The sequence below is a fragment of the Eutrigla gurnardus genome (genome assembly GCF_963514095.1).
Source record: "Eutrigla gurnardus genome assembly, chromosome: 7".
Taxonomy (NCBI): Eukaryota; Metazoa; Chordata; class Actinopteri; order Perciformes; family Triglidae; genus Eutrigla; species Eutrigla gurnardus.
The window spans coordinates 23,320,913-23,336,875 of NC_139921.1; the positions used below are offsets into that span (position 1 = coordinate 23,320,913).

A 15,963-nucleotide genomic window follows, 5' to 3' on the forward strand; every position below is an offset into this window, starting at 1 on the left:
ACCATCCTGACGTTTCGTCCAGGCTTTTGCAACAAAAGAGGCTAACTTAAAAACATTGAAATTAAACAACCCTTCAATCCTGTCATCATCAGTGCTCCAAAACATGTCAGGATACTGAATAAACATTTAGTTGAAAAAAGGTATTCTCAGCTCATCATAAAAAGGACAATATAAAATCAAATGAGATTCATTTTCTACCTCTCCTAAGTCACAAAGTTCACAAAGTCTGTGTTCCTCTGGGATGTTTTTAAATCTGCCGACTTCAAGGGCCAGAGGAAGGATTCCTGTTCTTAACTGAGCACACAAGGATCTTTGATTTCTCCCTAAGTTTGCTTTTACATTAAATTCAGTAGCATAGTTATGTTTGATTTGAATATATGTTCGATATTTCGGTTTTAACAAGATGTCATTTAACCACTTTTTTTCAAATCCAAAGAGTAACTTTTCTCTAATTGTGTTTCCACTGCATGATAAATTATTTCTATAGATATACTGTAGTTCAGCTTCTCTGAAGACAGCATGAAGCTCTGCAGCCCATGGACCATTCTGAACTTCACTCCAAAGGAAAACCTTCTTACTGATCCTATTATCTGACATATTAATGAAACGATTCCACAGTCTAATCATTTCACATTTCCTCCTTATTGATCCAGGAATCCAACCCATGTCACCCTGAGCAGCACATTTATGAATGCCCAGAAAACAACGTATAGCTCTGTTTTGTACTGCATCTGAAATTGACCTTTCTTTAAATCCCCATATCCCTGCAGCATAATTCATAATAGGAGAAACACATGCATCATACAGTTGAGAGTAAGTGGAATATCCCAGGTCTTTACATATTTGTAACTTGTTAACAACAGACCCCAAAGCTCTGCTAGCTGAACCAGCCAAGAGTTTAATTCCATTTTCGTAAGTCATAAATTCATCAAGAGGGAATCCCAAATATTTGTACTCAGATTCATATTCCAATGTCATGTTCCAGAAAGTGAAAATGTTCCCACTTCTTGGAACCCTTTTTTTCCAAAAATGAATTATCTGTGTTTGACTCTGATTTATTGACAGCCTCCATCTGTAACACCAGGTCTTTAATAAATGTAACATAATCTGTAAATCATCTTCTGATTCAGCCAACAGCGCAGTATCATCTGCATACAGCAAAATACCCACAGTTAAGTCCTGGTTCAGTTTATCAGGATCATTCAAGACAGGCCTTCCTGTCTGCTTTTGTTTAACGTTACACTCTCTTCAGGAGCTGATCCTGTGACCTTCACCTGCATATTACACATGATGCAGGAAACCTGTCTCCTGCATTTTAACGGTCTGTTTGCATTTAATTAAAAGTTGATATATTTTAAGGGATAACAAATACTAAAAAGGTAAACACTTCTTTAAAAGTATAAAATGTTCCAGGTCACACTGCTTTTAGCACCAAGACACAAGAACAGACAGTAGTTTGTCTAAACAATGGTTTGACCTTTTTTTCAGATGAATTCAAAAACTATTTCCCTGAATTGGAGCAGAAACAACACGGTTGCAGCTGGAGGCCCGATCACTCTGAACCAAGGTTGGGCTGATAATGAAACTGGAGAAATATCTGAAAATGTTAAGAAATAATACTTTGAAGTGAGAGGCAGAGATCCCAGTAATGTGTGTGCTTGGTGAGGTTTGTGTCAGCTCTGTGTTCACTGGTCTGTGTCTCCTCAGCAGCTGCAGAAGGTTCCTGCTGGAACAGCTCAGCTTCTCTGCAGTCTGACTGAGGGAGGTTTTTGTACGACGACAAATCACTGTGTGAACACTGGCCCACTGTGGTAACTCTGACAGTAATAAACTGCTGCATCTTCAGCCTGAACTCCACTGATGGTCAAAGTGAAGTCAGAGCTGCTTCCACTGCCACTAAACCGAGATGGTGTTCCTGATTGAAGTTTGCGAGCGTATCTTATCAGGAGCTTTGGAGGCTGTCCAGACTTCTGTTGATACCAGTGCAAATACTGATCACTATCTGCATACACAGGTTGACTAATCTTACAGGTGAGAGCGACAGTGGATCCTGGAGTAGATGTCACTACTGGAGGCTGAGTCACAGTCACCTGACTGCTGCATCCTGCAGGACAAAACAAATCATTCATTCATCAGCAGAAGGAAAGGAGAGAAAAGGCGAGGCGTCGTGTTTGAGATGTTGCCGAGCCAACGAACCTGTAAAACAGCAGCAGGCCAGCGTCCAGATGAGGATGGTGATGAGAGTCATGGTGGTTGTGGTCTCTGCTGTGTTGACTGACAGATCTGAGTCCTGCAGTGTTGAACTCACAGGACTATAAAGCTTCTCAGTTCACTGGAGGATCAGCTGACGATGCAAAGCCTCCTCTCTATGGAAATGATTTCTCTGCTCTCAACAGACTGAAGGCAACGTGGGACACGAAATCAGGAGCTAACTATTAGCTGGTGTGTGTTTCCACGTGTGCTGTCACGGAGAGTATGTGTTGCTTTGCTACTATATTAAAGTAATGTTCATGCTGTAGTTATAACAAGGTGTGATGGATATTTCTGTACATTTGTGTTATATGCTGTACATGTGCAGCGCAGCTGTGTCATTGTGCTCTGTTGGTGTTTAATATTAATATGTAGCCTGTTAAGGAGAACATTGATGTGTACTTGAAATATGCTTGAATGTGAATGTGATGTATATGATTTGATGTCATTTAGACTAGTTAATGACTTAATATTAATCATAATTCATGGTTAAAAAGCTAAGCATTCATGAGTTGAATACTACTGAATTACAATAGTATTTTGAGAGTTTGTTATGATGTTCATTATGGCCATAGATTGAATTCATGACATAAGAAGTAATAGCCTTGTTTTACACAGGCTAGGTTTTTTCCTGGGATGACTTGATTTGGATTTGGATTCTGAATTCTCCTTGACGAAGGAGAATTAGAGCTGATACAGGGTTTATCCTGCAGGAAGGATCACCTATCCTTTCTTTCACACTTGGAGTTCACCGGTGTGGTAGGACTTCTGAATGACTAAACTTGACTATTTTCTTTGTGTTGACTAACTGACTTATTAAAGGACCTTGCATTCTGGATTGAAGACACTTAGACTGCATTCTGGATTGAAGACACTTACACTGCATTCTGGATTGAAGACACTTACACTGCATTCTGGATTGAAGACACTTACACTGCATTCTGGATTGAAGACACTTACACTGCATTCTGGATTGAAGACACTTAGACTGCATTCTGGATTGAAGACACTTAAACTCCATTCTGGATTGAAGACACTTAGACTGCATTCTGGATTGAAGACACTTAGACTGCATTCTGGATTGAAGACACTTACACTGCATTCTGGATTGAAGACATTTATACTGCATTCTGGATTGAAGACAGCACAGACAAGCTGAACTTAAAAAGGACCACGAACATTTAAGGACACAACAGCGGGACACTTTATTGTATTAAGTGAGCTGTGTGTTTCATGGGATTGTTGTTGTGTGTTAAAGCGTGAAAGCGCTGTAAAATTATTAATGTTGAAATTGTCGTGCCAAATACAGTGGTATTGTTTAATTCCTCTGTGATAACTGGTTGAAAAGGGGAACTATTTTATTTTCAGTTTTCAATACATTTCATATGTTTTAGTAAAGGTTATTGCCTATCACTTATCTTGTCTGGTGCTTCCATGTGTGGTCAATGTGTCACTTAGCTCCTCCCGAACCTAGAGCAACTGTTACTTACAAAGATTAGGTTATCACGGTTACAAATAGGACTGTGGAATGTAATGGTTTTATAACTACTAGTACTACTCCCTGCAGATAATGAAAGCTAATGGTCGTATGTTTATTTGAAGAGAAAATATTATATTTTGAGGATGAAATTAATTGGATTTTTAAATGATAACTAATAAATTGTAAAAGTCTGAGTAGATTTTAACCTCCCCAGCTCACTCTCAAAGAGACTGAACGAACTGATAAGAATATGAGTTTAAAACTGCATGTGGAAGAGCGTCTGTGAGTCTGTTTCAGTTTTATTTAGAGTCATTGTGGTTCTGCTTGGTGACTCTGCTTGGTGTTGTGTTCACTGGACCAGTTATTCTCATCACCGTCTCTTCAACAACCCTCTGCACCTGCAAGCAGGCCGTTCTCACTTCAGTCACACTGAAGGAGGTTTTTGTACGGCGACAAATCACTGTGTGAACACCGGGGCATTGTTTATCTCGTGGTAACTCTGACAGTAATAAACTGCTGCATCTTCAGCCTGAACTCCACTGATGGTCAAAGTGAAGTCAGAGCTGCTTCCACTGCCACTAAACCGAGATGGTGTTCCTGATTCAAGTGTGCTAGCATAATATATCAAGAGCTTTGGAGGCTGTCCAGATTTCTGTTGATACCAGGACAAATACTCATCTCCATCATCGTAAACAGGTTGACTATTCTTACAGGTGAGAGCGACAGTGGATCCTGGAGTAGATGTCAATACTGGAGGCTGAGTCACAGTCACCTGACCGCTGCATCCTGCAGGACAAAACAAATCATTCATTCATCAGCAGAAGGAAAGGAGAGAAAAGGCGAGGCGTCGTGTTTGAGATGTTGCCCGAGCCAACGAACCTGTAAACCAGCAGCAGGCCAGCGTCCAGATGAGGATGGTGATGAGAGTCATGGTGGTTGTGGTCTCTGCTGTGTTGACTGACAGATCTGAGTCCTGCAGTGTTGAACTCACAGGACTATAAAGCTTCTCAGTTCACTGGAGGATCAGCTGACGATGCAAATTGCCTGCCCCTCATAATACGGGACGGTCCCACGTTTATGAACTTTAAGACTCATTTAAAATTGTGGCTCAGGGAAAATCAAAGCTGCACTCACTTTTAACTGCATCACACACTTCATTATGTGTGTCACTCACATGTCCTGTTGCATCTTGTCTTGTCTGTTGTTGTTAGTGTTTGTCTTGACCCTCTGATTAAATATGAGGGTGTTGTATGTATGTTACTTTGTTTTTATGTTTTCTATGTTTTCTGCCTGGGTACAATAGATGAAAACTAGCCATTGTACTATCGAGTATTTACATTGTGTATTTAAACTGATGTCCATAAATATGCACTGTCCCTATTAAATAAACAAATAGTTGAATAAATAAAGCCTCCTCTCTATGGGAATGATTTCTCTGAGTTTTATTTGTTTCACACAAAGAGAAACGATTTATTCATCAAGAATGTAGCATGAACCATAAACCATCATTAAATAAAACTGGATCTTAATGAGCCTGTGTTTGTATTTCTTTTACATATTCAACATGAAAAATACCTTCTTGATATTTTCAGTATCTAATACATCTGTTAGTAGAGGAGATGGTCGTATGTTTATTTCACTGACATTTGAAGAGAAAATTGGACTCAAACATGAGAAGACATCAGCTGTAAAAATGATCACATATGTTTTCAAAACCTCTCACCCTGACTCAGAAAACCCAGCATGACAATCAGAGTTATTGGCAACATCATCCTGAAGCAGTTTTCAGTGTGAGAACGAGAAAACAGTTCAGACTCACGGTGACACGAGAACTTAAAACTGCGAGGAGCAGTGATGCATTCAAATCATGCAAAACCCGTTTGGGCCCAGCTGTGGTTGTGGAAGTGAAAGGGAGAGAGGAGGTGGAGGAAGTAGAGGCTACATCTCCCTGTGGACTGATTCAGAAGAAACGTCGGACTGCATCTCTCTGCTCCTTCTGCCTTTGCTGGTAAATAGATACAGGCCGCCCTCTTCTGGCTGACTCCATACTACTGTAACCCAGTAGAAAACAGATATTGTTATTTCCCTTAAAATATATTTGTTATTTATTTCACCCTCTTTAATTTATTATTCTGTCAATAATATTATTTTGCACACACATAGTCCTTATTTGTTGTATTATATGCATGATAGGAAAGAGGAAGTAGTCCCACCCTCTTCTCGCGAGAGTTACAGTGCGTGAGTGAGAGTATAGAGTAGCGCGGCGCAGAGTCAGAGCAGCGGTACGAGCAGATGAGAAACACGGAAGAGAAAGACAATAAGAAGTCACGAAAACGGCGGTTGTTAACTCACTTATCAACACAGAATAACCCGTGAGAGTGTACCTACCTGAAGCAGAGAGGTGGTCGAGGACCTGTGGGTTATTGTTTTCGGCAGAGGCTTGGTGAGTCGCTCGAGCTAACTAGCGCTAGCCCATGCTAACCGGAGTAGCCACATCGTGATTCAGTCTGTGAGAGGGCAGAAAGCTTGTTTACTCATGAACGTGACCTGCCGCTACTGTTTACTGTGTGTTTTAAGAGTTAAAGCTGCATATTTTGCTCTGATAATCTGATGAAAATATGAGGTGTGCTATTTATTTTCCTGTGTGTGTGTATTCACTCTGAGATGCACTGTTTAGGGTGTGTGTCTGTTAAATACTGCTTAACATGTCCATTTATCACAGAGGCAGAAACTCTGAAGCACTGAATTGATATTGTGATGTGTGTTAAAGGTGCATTTAGCTAATTTTCAGTTCATAATTCAATGAAAATGTGTGAAATGGTTAAAAAGGATTAAAATGAACAATATTTCATGTGGAAAACTGAGTTAAAATTTTCATAATTCATGGTAAAGAAGCTAAAATGATCATAATTCATGGTTAAATAGCTAAAATAATTCATGTTGATTTAAAATGATTAAGAATGTGTGAAAATACTCACCTTGAGATAAAAATAAAAGAACTGTAAAGTTAAAAAGATAATTCATTTAATCACTATTGTGTTCCAGTAGTGTATTGAGATTTATAGTATGTATTGAATGTGGCCATAAGAGAAGTTTGATGATTCTGTGTTAAGTGATAGCCCTGTCTTTATACAGGCTAGGTTTTTTTGAGACCCTTGAGAAACCTTTTGATGTGGATCTGGATTCTCCTGATTGAGGGAGATGGCAAGCCAGTGAAATGTTCCTTGCCCAAAGGAGCAGAGAACCAGCACCTGAGCCGAGGAGGACATCCAGCCCTTCTTCACCTTAACTGAGTGTGTCTGTGGTAGGACCACCACACACACACCTGACTCTTTGAACTTTCCCCTGACTTGACTTACACACAATTGACTGAAGCGCGCTGACCAACAACAAGAACATTCAAGAACATTAAAGGAACGTTACGGTTCCTATTGGGCACTTTTATTTGGTTTTATGTTAAAGAGAGACTGTGAAACATTGAGCAATCAGATGTCATTGCATTGAATTTTATTTTGATTTTATTTTATTTTCATACAGTTCAATACAGTCAACTTACTTTAAATATACGCCGTGGCTCCATTTATTTATTGTGTCTGTCACTTCCTCTTTAAACCCTCCTCTACGAACCTAGTCTCTGGTCCAAACTCTATAGTAACTAGTGGGTTACACTACCATGACATTTAATTTGTACAGACCTTTGCTCTTCTCCTGATCATGACATCAGTCTAATCTGGATGCTTCAGCTGTGATACTATAGAGGTCTCAGGGGGAATGCTAGAAAACTGCACACTTGGTTATCTTCTCCATTCAAGATTTGTTTAAGCCCTCAAATCCTTTAGTTTCTTGTGGCTTGTATTTTGAGCATGTCCTTGCTTTCCTCTGAAGGTTAAAGGATTATCTGCATTGTTTAAGGTTTTTTTAAATGGGTAATAATCCCTTAAAGGGACTGTCATTCTTCAATCAATGTCAGGGCTTCACCTCAAAGTTGTGTTTATGGATGAATAAATAATATCACTCTGCTTTTTGTGAAAAAGCTCTTTCATCAAGTTGTCATCAAGCGTTCCAAAAACATCAGTGTGAAACAGGTTGAATCTTAAGTTGATAAAGTTGATAACATGCTTTTGCTATTTGTCCTAAAAGAAGAAACCAAACGTGTCACTCAGAGAACTTTTGTTCAGTTCAGATTAATTTCCTCCTCTGAGGCGTTTTGGTGAATTCAGGCTCTGCTCCGAGTGTCTTTTTGAAAGATGCTGATCCTGGTTCAGTTCGCAGCAACATCAACGAAAGCTGCAAAAGTGATGCAACGTTTCCGATGTTTGTCTGTTCCTTTGTGACCTTTTTAAACCCGGACACACAAACATGTACTTAAACACAGCACTTGAGTAAATGTGCTTTGTTTATATTCTGAAAGTAGTTTTATGTGTTTTACTGAGACTTCCATGTGGAAAATGAACGTCTTCTAGTCAAAGTGAAGGGACTGAGTAGGAGATAGTGGAATGAATTATGAAACAGTTCTGCTAACATGAAAAATGCATCTTGATTTCAATTTTCTATTTCTGAATTGGAAGATAGGTCTGAAATGTGTCATGTGTCTATTAGGGTGAATATGTAGTGTGTGCTTGGTGAGGTTTGTGTCAGCTCTGTGTTCACTGGTCTGTGTCTCCTCAGCAGCTGCAGAAGGTTCCTGCTGGAACAGCTCAGCTTCTCTGCAGTCTGACTGAGGGAGGTTTTTGTACAACGACAAATCACTGTGTGAACACTGGCCCACTGTGGAGACTCTGACAGTAATAAACTGCTGCATCTTCAGCCTGAACTCCACTGATGGTCAAAGTGAAGTCAGAGTTCCTTCCACTGCCACTAAACCGAGATGGTGTTCCTGATTCAAGTGTGCTAACGTAACTTATCAGGAGCTTTGGAGGCTGTTCAGACTTCTGTTGATACCAGGACAACAAAATGCCACCTTCAACAGGCTGACTAGTCTTACAGGTGAGAGCGACAGTGGATCCTGGAGTAGATGTCACTACTGGAGGCTGAGTCACAGTCACCTGACCGCTGCATCCTGCAGGACAAAACAAATCATTCATTCATCAGCAGAAGGAAAGGAGAGAAAAGGCGAGGCGTCGTGTTTGAGATTTTGCCGAGCCAACGAACCTGTAAACCAGCAGCAGGCCAGCGTCCAGATGAGGATGGTGATGAGAGTCATGGTGGTTGTGGTCTCTGCTGTGTTGACTGACAGATCTGAGTCCTGCAGTGTTGAACTCACAGGACTATAAAGCTTCTCAGTTCACTGGAGGATCAGCTGACGATGCAAAGCCTCCTCTCTATGGAAATGATTTCTCTGCTCTCAACAGACTGAAGGCAACGTGGGACACGAAATCAGGAGGAATACGGCTCAGATGAACAACATGGAGGATCTTAATGGAACAGAGGAAAACACTCACATTAAAAGTGCAGTTGAGGATTTAAGGATACGTTTGTGTTCACTGTGGTTCGTATGAAACGTTTGTCTGCTGTTCATTTACTGACAGGATTTAATGAAATCTATCAGATATTTCACTTTTTCATCATATGATTTTGTAAATCATCATTATCTATAAGCATCATGTTCATTTAAACATGTATGAACTTAAATAAGACTGAAAATATGACTTATGAGGAGGATGTAATCTTTTTCTCTCTGGAGTAGAAAATTAAAAAAAATCATATAATAAATCTTTATTTTTACAGTAAGTTTAAATCCATATAATTTGAAAGATTTTGTAAATTAAATTAAATATAATTATTTCTATATTAATTTAAAAAGTGATTTCATTGGATAGATTTGTCTCTCAAATTTAAAAATATGCTATAAAATTGTTAAAAAATCATATAGAAGTTGAAGGAATAGGAGATAAATCATGACTTAATAAAAACAAATGATTAATTTTGCATTCTTACTATAAAATAACTCTGTTTTCAGTGGACAGATGCTTGTTCACAGTGCAGGAGGTTTTTGTACGGCCACTTAACGAGGTTGTATCACTGTGGTTGACTTTTGGTGGAGGAACCAATCTCATCGTTAACTGTAAGTATCACAGATTTATGATTTCTACAACGTTCAATATTATAATTGTTTTGTTTAAAGTAAATGTGATGAACCAAATCATTATTTAGGATCATTTATACTTTTTGGATATTTATTATTCATTAATCTAGGGTGATATTGGAGTTTAGGAAAACACTGCATATTATTTTCCTATTATAGATTATGTTTTGGTGAATTAGATGCAGTATTTTATTTTGTAACATTGAAACATCTGTTAGTGTGTTAGCTGTACGTTATAAAATCTAATGTTGATCAAACAAATAAGAGGGTTTATTGTACATTCAGTGTCGCTGCAGTTTGTGTTCACGGTTCGTTAGTTCAAAGTGATGAAAAGGAAGTGAAACAGACAGATGTCAAAGTCTTTCACTGCTTACAGTTTACAGATCATTAATGAAACTTTTCTATTCCAATGACTCCTCAGTCACATTGTATATGATTCTATAATGATTTAATGAGGAGAGCCGCAGGAGAAGATTGGTTCCTGTAAATGACAGAACTCCAGTCAGCGTTGTATTTGTTAAATCCTCCCTCCATCCCATGTCTCTGTGTGACCACAGCATCATGCACACAGCTAACCCTCAGTAACATCACCTCTGTCATGTTCAGCTGTCTTTCCTACAGTGGAAGTTAATCTGCTCCTCGTGTGTCTCTGCTCTCCCCTCCAGCTGGCTCCATGATCCGGCCCTCAGTCTCCCTGCTTCCCCCCTCCTCTGAGGAGCTCTCTGGGGGCTCGGCCACGCTGGCCTGCCTGCTGACCGGCTACTCTCCTCAGGGAGCCGTGGTGAGCTGGGAGGTGGACGGCACCGAGGTGACGGAGGGGGTCCTGAGCAGCTCAGAGGAGGAGAAGAGCGGACTCTACAGCAGCAGCAGCACCCTGAGCCTGAGCAAGGAGCGCTGGATGGCAGGAGAGCTGTACTCCTGCAAGGTCCTCCATCACAACCACAACCAGATGCAGTCCCTCCACAGGAGCCAGTGTAAGGCCTAGAGGGTCTGGATGGAGGCCAGGACAGGAGCTCTGCATGGGGGGAGCAGGAGGAACACACCTGCTGCTCTGAACAATCTGAGGACAACGTTTGTAGAGGAAACTATAAAGCCTTGTGTGACTGCTGTAAAGTAGCTAGAGAGTAATGTGTGTAGCTCAGCAAGTAGATGTGTGCGTTTAATAACTGTCTTTTTATAATAATAATAAAGCTTTCACTGATGAATTACATGATAAAGTGTTTGGTGTTTTATTTTATGAAGAGAAGTAAAGAATGAAATGGTTTCATATCAACTGGTCCTACTCCCTGCAGAAAATGAAAGCTAATCAAGCATATTGTGATGTGAATATGCTGGGGGACACATTTCGGTGATGTAATTAGCATCACCTGTGTATCAAGAGAATTGAGTACAGGTGTGTGTGTGTGATTGCGGGCGGGAGGTCGTCTGGAAGGTGATAAAGGACAGAGCAGACGGGGCACGAGGGGAGCATCTGACTACTGCGGTTCGGCACTCTTGGGAGGGAGGGTGTCGTTCGCAGCCGTTTAGGACTGCCGGCGATGAAGATAGTTAGAGAGGGGGTCAGAGGTTCCTGTGTGAGGAGGGGAGGTCTGCTGCCTCCTGTAGGAAGTTAGGGCCGGGCTTTAGAAGAGTGCAGGACCCGCCACTGCTCTTCATACTCCCTGCTGCTGCGCGCGACACTGACGCCAGCCGAACTGTCTGTACCGTCCAGCGAAGCCGCTCCCCGGGGAGTTGGACGGCATCACAAGCTCAGACCCCGGGGGAGGGTCTCGTCAAGCGGGCGAGTTAAGTTTGACCAATATTGTTGTTAAATGTATTTCTGTATGTGTGTGTTTTATATAGGCCGTTCTGTAGTGCAGAGGGGGAGGAGGTTACAGGTGGTAGCGCTATCGTCATAAGCGGGACATCCATACGGGTCACTTTAAACGGTGAGAGTGGGTTGCTGTGATTTCTCAAGTTGCTGTGATTGATAAATTGCAGTGCCTCCTGCGTTGAGGGTGTTGCGTGCTGTGATTTGAAATGGTGTGCCTTAAGCTAGAAACTAGCCCTGTGTGTGCTGTGTAGTGGTTCTTCACCTAGATGAAACGTGCAGTGATCGTCCTGTGGTGACTGGTGACCTCTAGTCATTTGTAGTCCTCTTTACCTCTATGCAATAGTTTTATATATTCAACATGTGATCATTTAATAAAGATTGTATATTTTCCTATACCGTTGTGATTATTTAAAGGCTCTGACACTGGCAGTATTTTCCTGCCAAAGGATAAAACCCATATTTATTACACTGGTGGCAGCGGTGGGATAACTAAAAATGTCAGTCTGAAAATAATTCACCTCAACCTGTAGAGGCTAGTACAAGTCGGTCAAACATTTCTCCCTCACTTAGTAGTCAGGCTATAACTCCACGGCCAATCTTTATGCCTGAAACTTTTACTGGGGTGGGACGAAACTGGCCAGATTGGGCTGAACAGTTTGAAATAGCAGCTGATGTAAATAATTGGAATGAACCACTGAGATTAAAGTTCATGGGCCTTCTTTTGTCAGGCCGAGCTCGCGAGGTATATAGTGGTTTATCTGCAACAGCTAAAGCCGATTATCTCTTGCTTAAAGATGCAATGGGTAGGTGTTTAGACCCATGCGTTAGTGATGACTGGAACAGGGCTAGCTTCTCTTCTCGAAGGAGGCTACATAACGAGTCAACTAGAGAATTTGGCATTGCACTCCGACGACTGGTTACTAAAGCTTACCCCTCAGCGGATCCTAATACACAAGATTTGTTGGCGAAAGACAATTTTATTGCAAATGTTGGAAATGGGGAGTTGCGTGTCAGCCTTCGTAGTGCTAAACCAACATCCCTGGAGAACGCCATTAACCTTGCTGCAGAGCTCGAGCTTATTAGAGGTTTAGAGAGCAGTTGTTTAGCTCCTGATGCCAAGGTGCGTGGAGTTGTTGAGAAGTCCGCCAGAGATGAACAAATTGACACACTGCTAGGGGTTGTAGAGGGCTTACGGCAGGAAGTTAAAGCCCTGCAAACAACTGTACAGGCGTTAGCCAGCCCAATTAAATCTGTCCCTATACCCACAGTGTCATCTCCAGTCTCTCATTCTGTTAAAACTTCCATTCTCCCGCCTAAACGCGACGCTGAGAGAGGTGGAGGATGCTGGGAGTGTGGGTGTAATCGTCATATACGACGTGATTGCCCTTATTTGCAGGTAAACTAGAGGGGGCGTGCATAGAGGGCCACACGCTCGCCCCCCCTTCTGCATCCATCGTGGCCCCTGATATCTTGAAGGGTGGTTCCGGCTATCTTAGAGCTAAAATAGGTGGGTTTGACTGTCATGTACTTGTAGACACTGGAGCCTCATGCTCTGTTATTCCTAAACAATTGTGGCTTTCGGTTACAAAAGGGGGATGTGATTTGATAGACTATGATGGCAGAGCTACAGCAGCTAATGGGGGGGGGAATGCAGATTTCGGGGTGCTGGCAGACTATATGCCAGCTTGATTCTCTTGCGCTTGTAGCTGAGTTTTTGGTTTCTGACATCCCCTCTGAAGAGATTTTGTTGGGCTTTGACTTTCTATCAAGGTATGGTGCTGTGGTTGACCTGGGGAAGAAACAATGCCAGATTATGGGCAAGCAGTTACCCCTGGTTGACCTCAATCCATCATTAGAGCCTCAAACAGTTGTCGTCAAGTCCGATACTGTGGTGCCCCCACGTAGTGAGGCCATTGTTTGGGCTCAGGTTAAAAATAGGTGGGGAGATTATGCAGAGGGGATGCTGGAGCCCTCCACCTCTATCTCCAAACACTGTGACATTTTGGTAGCTCGAGTGGTTTGTAGAGTTCAGCAGGGCACACTGCCTATACGAGTCATTAATGTAACTAATGATAGTCTAATGCTAAAGAGTGGCATGAAAGTAGGCACATTATTTACTGACATTGAAGTGGAGGACGAGGTGGCAGAGCAGTGTGGGGACAGCGACAGAGGGGAACGTTTACAGCCTTGGACAGTTGAGACACTTATGAGTCAGTTTGGGGTGGAGGAGAAGGGTTTTTCCCCAGAGGAGTTGAAAGCAGTTAGACAGCTACTGCATGAGAACATCACTGTGTTTAGCCAGGGGGAGACTGACTTAGGCAGGACTCACCTGACCCCACATGAAATTGATACCGGAGATGCTAAGCCAATTAAAATGCATCCCCGAAGGGTCCCTCTCCACCTACAGCAAGAGGTGACAGAGAACTTAAAGCAAATGCTCGCTGGTGGGGTTGTTCGGCCTTCTTGTAGTCCATGGGCAGCTCCAGTCGTGCTTGTTAAAAAGAAGGGCGGTGGTCTACGGTTTTGTGTCGACTATAGGAAAATCAATGAGGTCACTAGGAAGGACGCATATCCTCTCCCTAGGATCGACGATGCTCTGGATAGCCTTAGCCATGCTCGCTGGTTTTCCACTCTTGATTTAGCAAGCGGGTATTGGCAGGTGGAAGTAGATCCGAAAGATCGCCATAAGACTGCTTTTACCACACGCCAGGGGCTGTTTGAGTTTAATGTCTTGAGTTTTGGCCTTTGTAATGCACCTAGCACCTTTCAGAGGTTAATGGATTTAATACTTGCTGATCTGCAGTGGACTACCTGCTTAGTTTATTTGGATGACATAATTGTTTTTGGCCGCACTTTTCAAGAACATCTGATGCGCCTGGGTGGTGTGCTTGGAAAACTTCAGCAGGCCAACCTTAAGGTTAAACCATCTAAGTGTGATTTGTTCTCTACACAAGTCCATTACCTCGGGCATGTCATCTCTGCTGCAGGAGTGATGCCAGATCCAGCTAAGGTGGAGGCAGTCAGAGAGTGGCCTGTCCCAACCAACCAGACCGAGGTCCAGAGCTTTATAGGGCTAGCCTCATACTATCGACGTTTTGTAAGGGGTTTTGCTGATATTGCACGCCCTTTGCATCAGCTGGTAGAGAAGGGGAGGCGTTTTCGATGGAGTGAGGACTGTCAAAGTGCTTTTGATCAACTTAAGGCTAGTCTAATTATTGCTCCTGTGCTAGCTTATCCAGACCCCAGTAAACCATTTATCTTGGACACTGATGCTAGTGACGTGGGGATTGGGGCAGTGTTGTCCCAGGAAGAGGGAGGACTGGAGCAAGTTGTTGCGTATGCTAGCAGGGCTCTTACAAAGCAAGAACGCAAATATGCTACTACTAAAAAAGAGCTCTTAGGTATGGTGGCATTTACAAAACACTTCAGACACTATTTGTTAGGTAAAGAATTTGTTTTGCGCACTGACCATAATTCCCTGCGGTGGCTGCATAATTTTCAGGGCTTGGAGGGGCAGTTGGCTCGCTGGGTGGAACAGCTTGCCAATTTTCAATACAAGATTGTCCATCGTCCAGGCAAGCTACATAGCAATGCCGATGCCCTCTCCAGGTTGCCAGCTTTTCTTGGAAACAAGCAGCAGGCCAGTCAGGGAACAATAGGCAAGGCTACCTCAAAAGTGTTTGCAGTACAAGAGGTTTTGTCTCCTATAGTGTCCAGTGAGGAAGGGGAGATAGATGAGTTGTCTGAGGCACAGATGGCTGACGTTTTGCTGCAGCGAATAATTGATTGTAAAAATCAGGCTGGTAGTCCGATGCCAGAAGATTCTGACCTGCAGAGATATGGCCCTGTTTGGAACCAGCTTCAGGTGCAGCAGGCTAGGCTAGTGAGGATTCCTCCTGCACATTCTGATGCTGCATCACAGGTGCAGGTGGTGCTGCCTCAGTCAATGGTGCCTAAAGTTCTGGAACAGTTGCAGTGTTTCTACTGGGGGCCATTTGGGGGTGCAAAAATTGCAAGGAAAGGTTAAAGACCGTTTTTATTGGCCAGGGTGGTTTGGAGATGTTAAAGCATGGGTTAAAGAATGTGTAGATTGTGCTTCCCGCAAGACTCAGGGGAGACAGCCATGTGCACCTTTGCAACCGTCAGTTACATCTCGGCCTTTTGAGCGTGTGGCACTTGATATTCTTGGCCCTCTTCCGGAGACCCCAGGAAAAAATAAGTACATTCTAGTTGTTGGCGACTATTTTTCCAAGTGGACAGAGGCTTTTCCACTGCCTAATCAGGAAGCGCATACTATCGCTAAAGTCTTGACTGAGGAATGGGTGTGTCGATTCG

The 15,963-nt window shown here is 42.4% G+C and overlaps 1 pseudogene across 1 annotated transcript; it reads left to right on the forward strand.

The window, feature by feature from the left end:
• The first annotated feature begins 9,684 nt into the window (after positions 1–9,684).
• Positions 9,685–10,980, forward strand: LOC311015803 (Ig kappa chain C region, B allele pseudogene; annotated as a pseudogene). Its single transcript, XR_014599277.1, has 2 exons — positions 9,685–9,794; positions 10,481–10,980. The product of XR_014599277.1 is annotated as an Ig kappa chain C region, B allele pseudogene (transcript).
• The last annotated feature ends 4,983 nt before the right edge of the window (positions 10,981–15,963 follow it).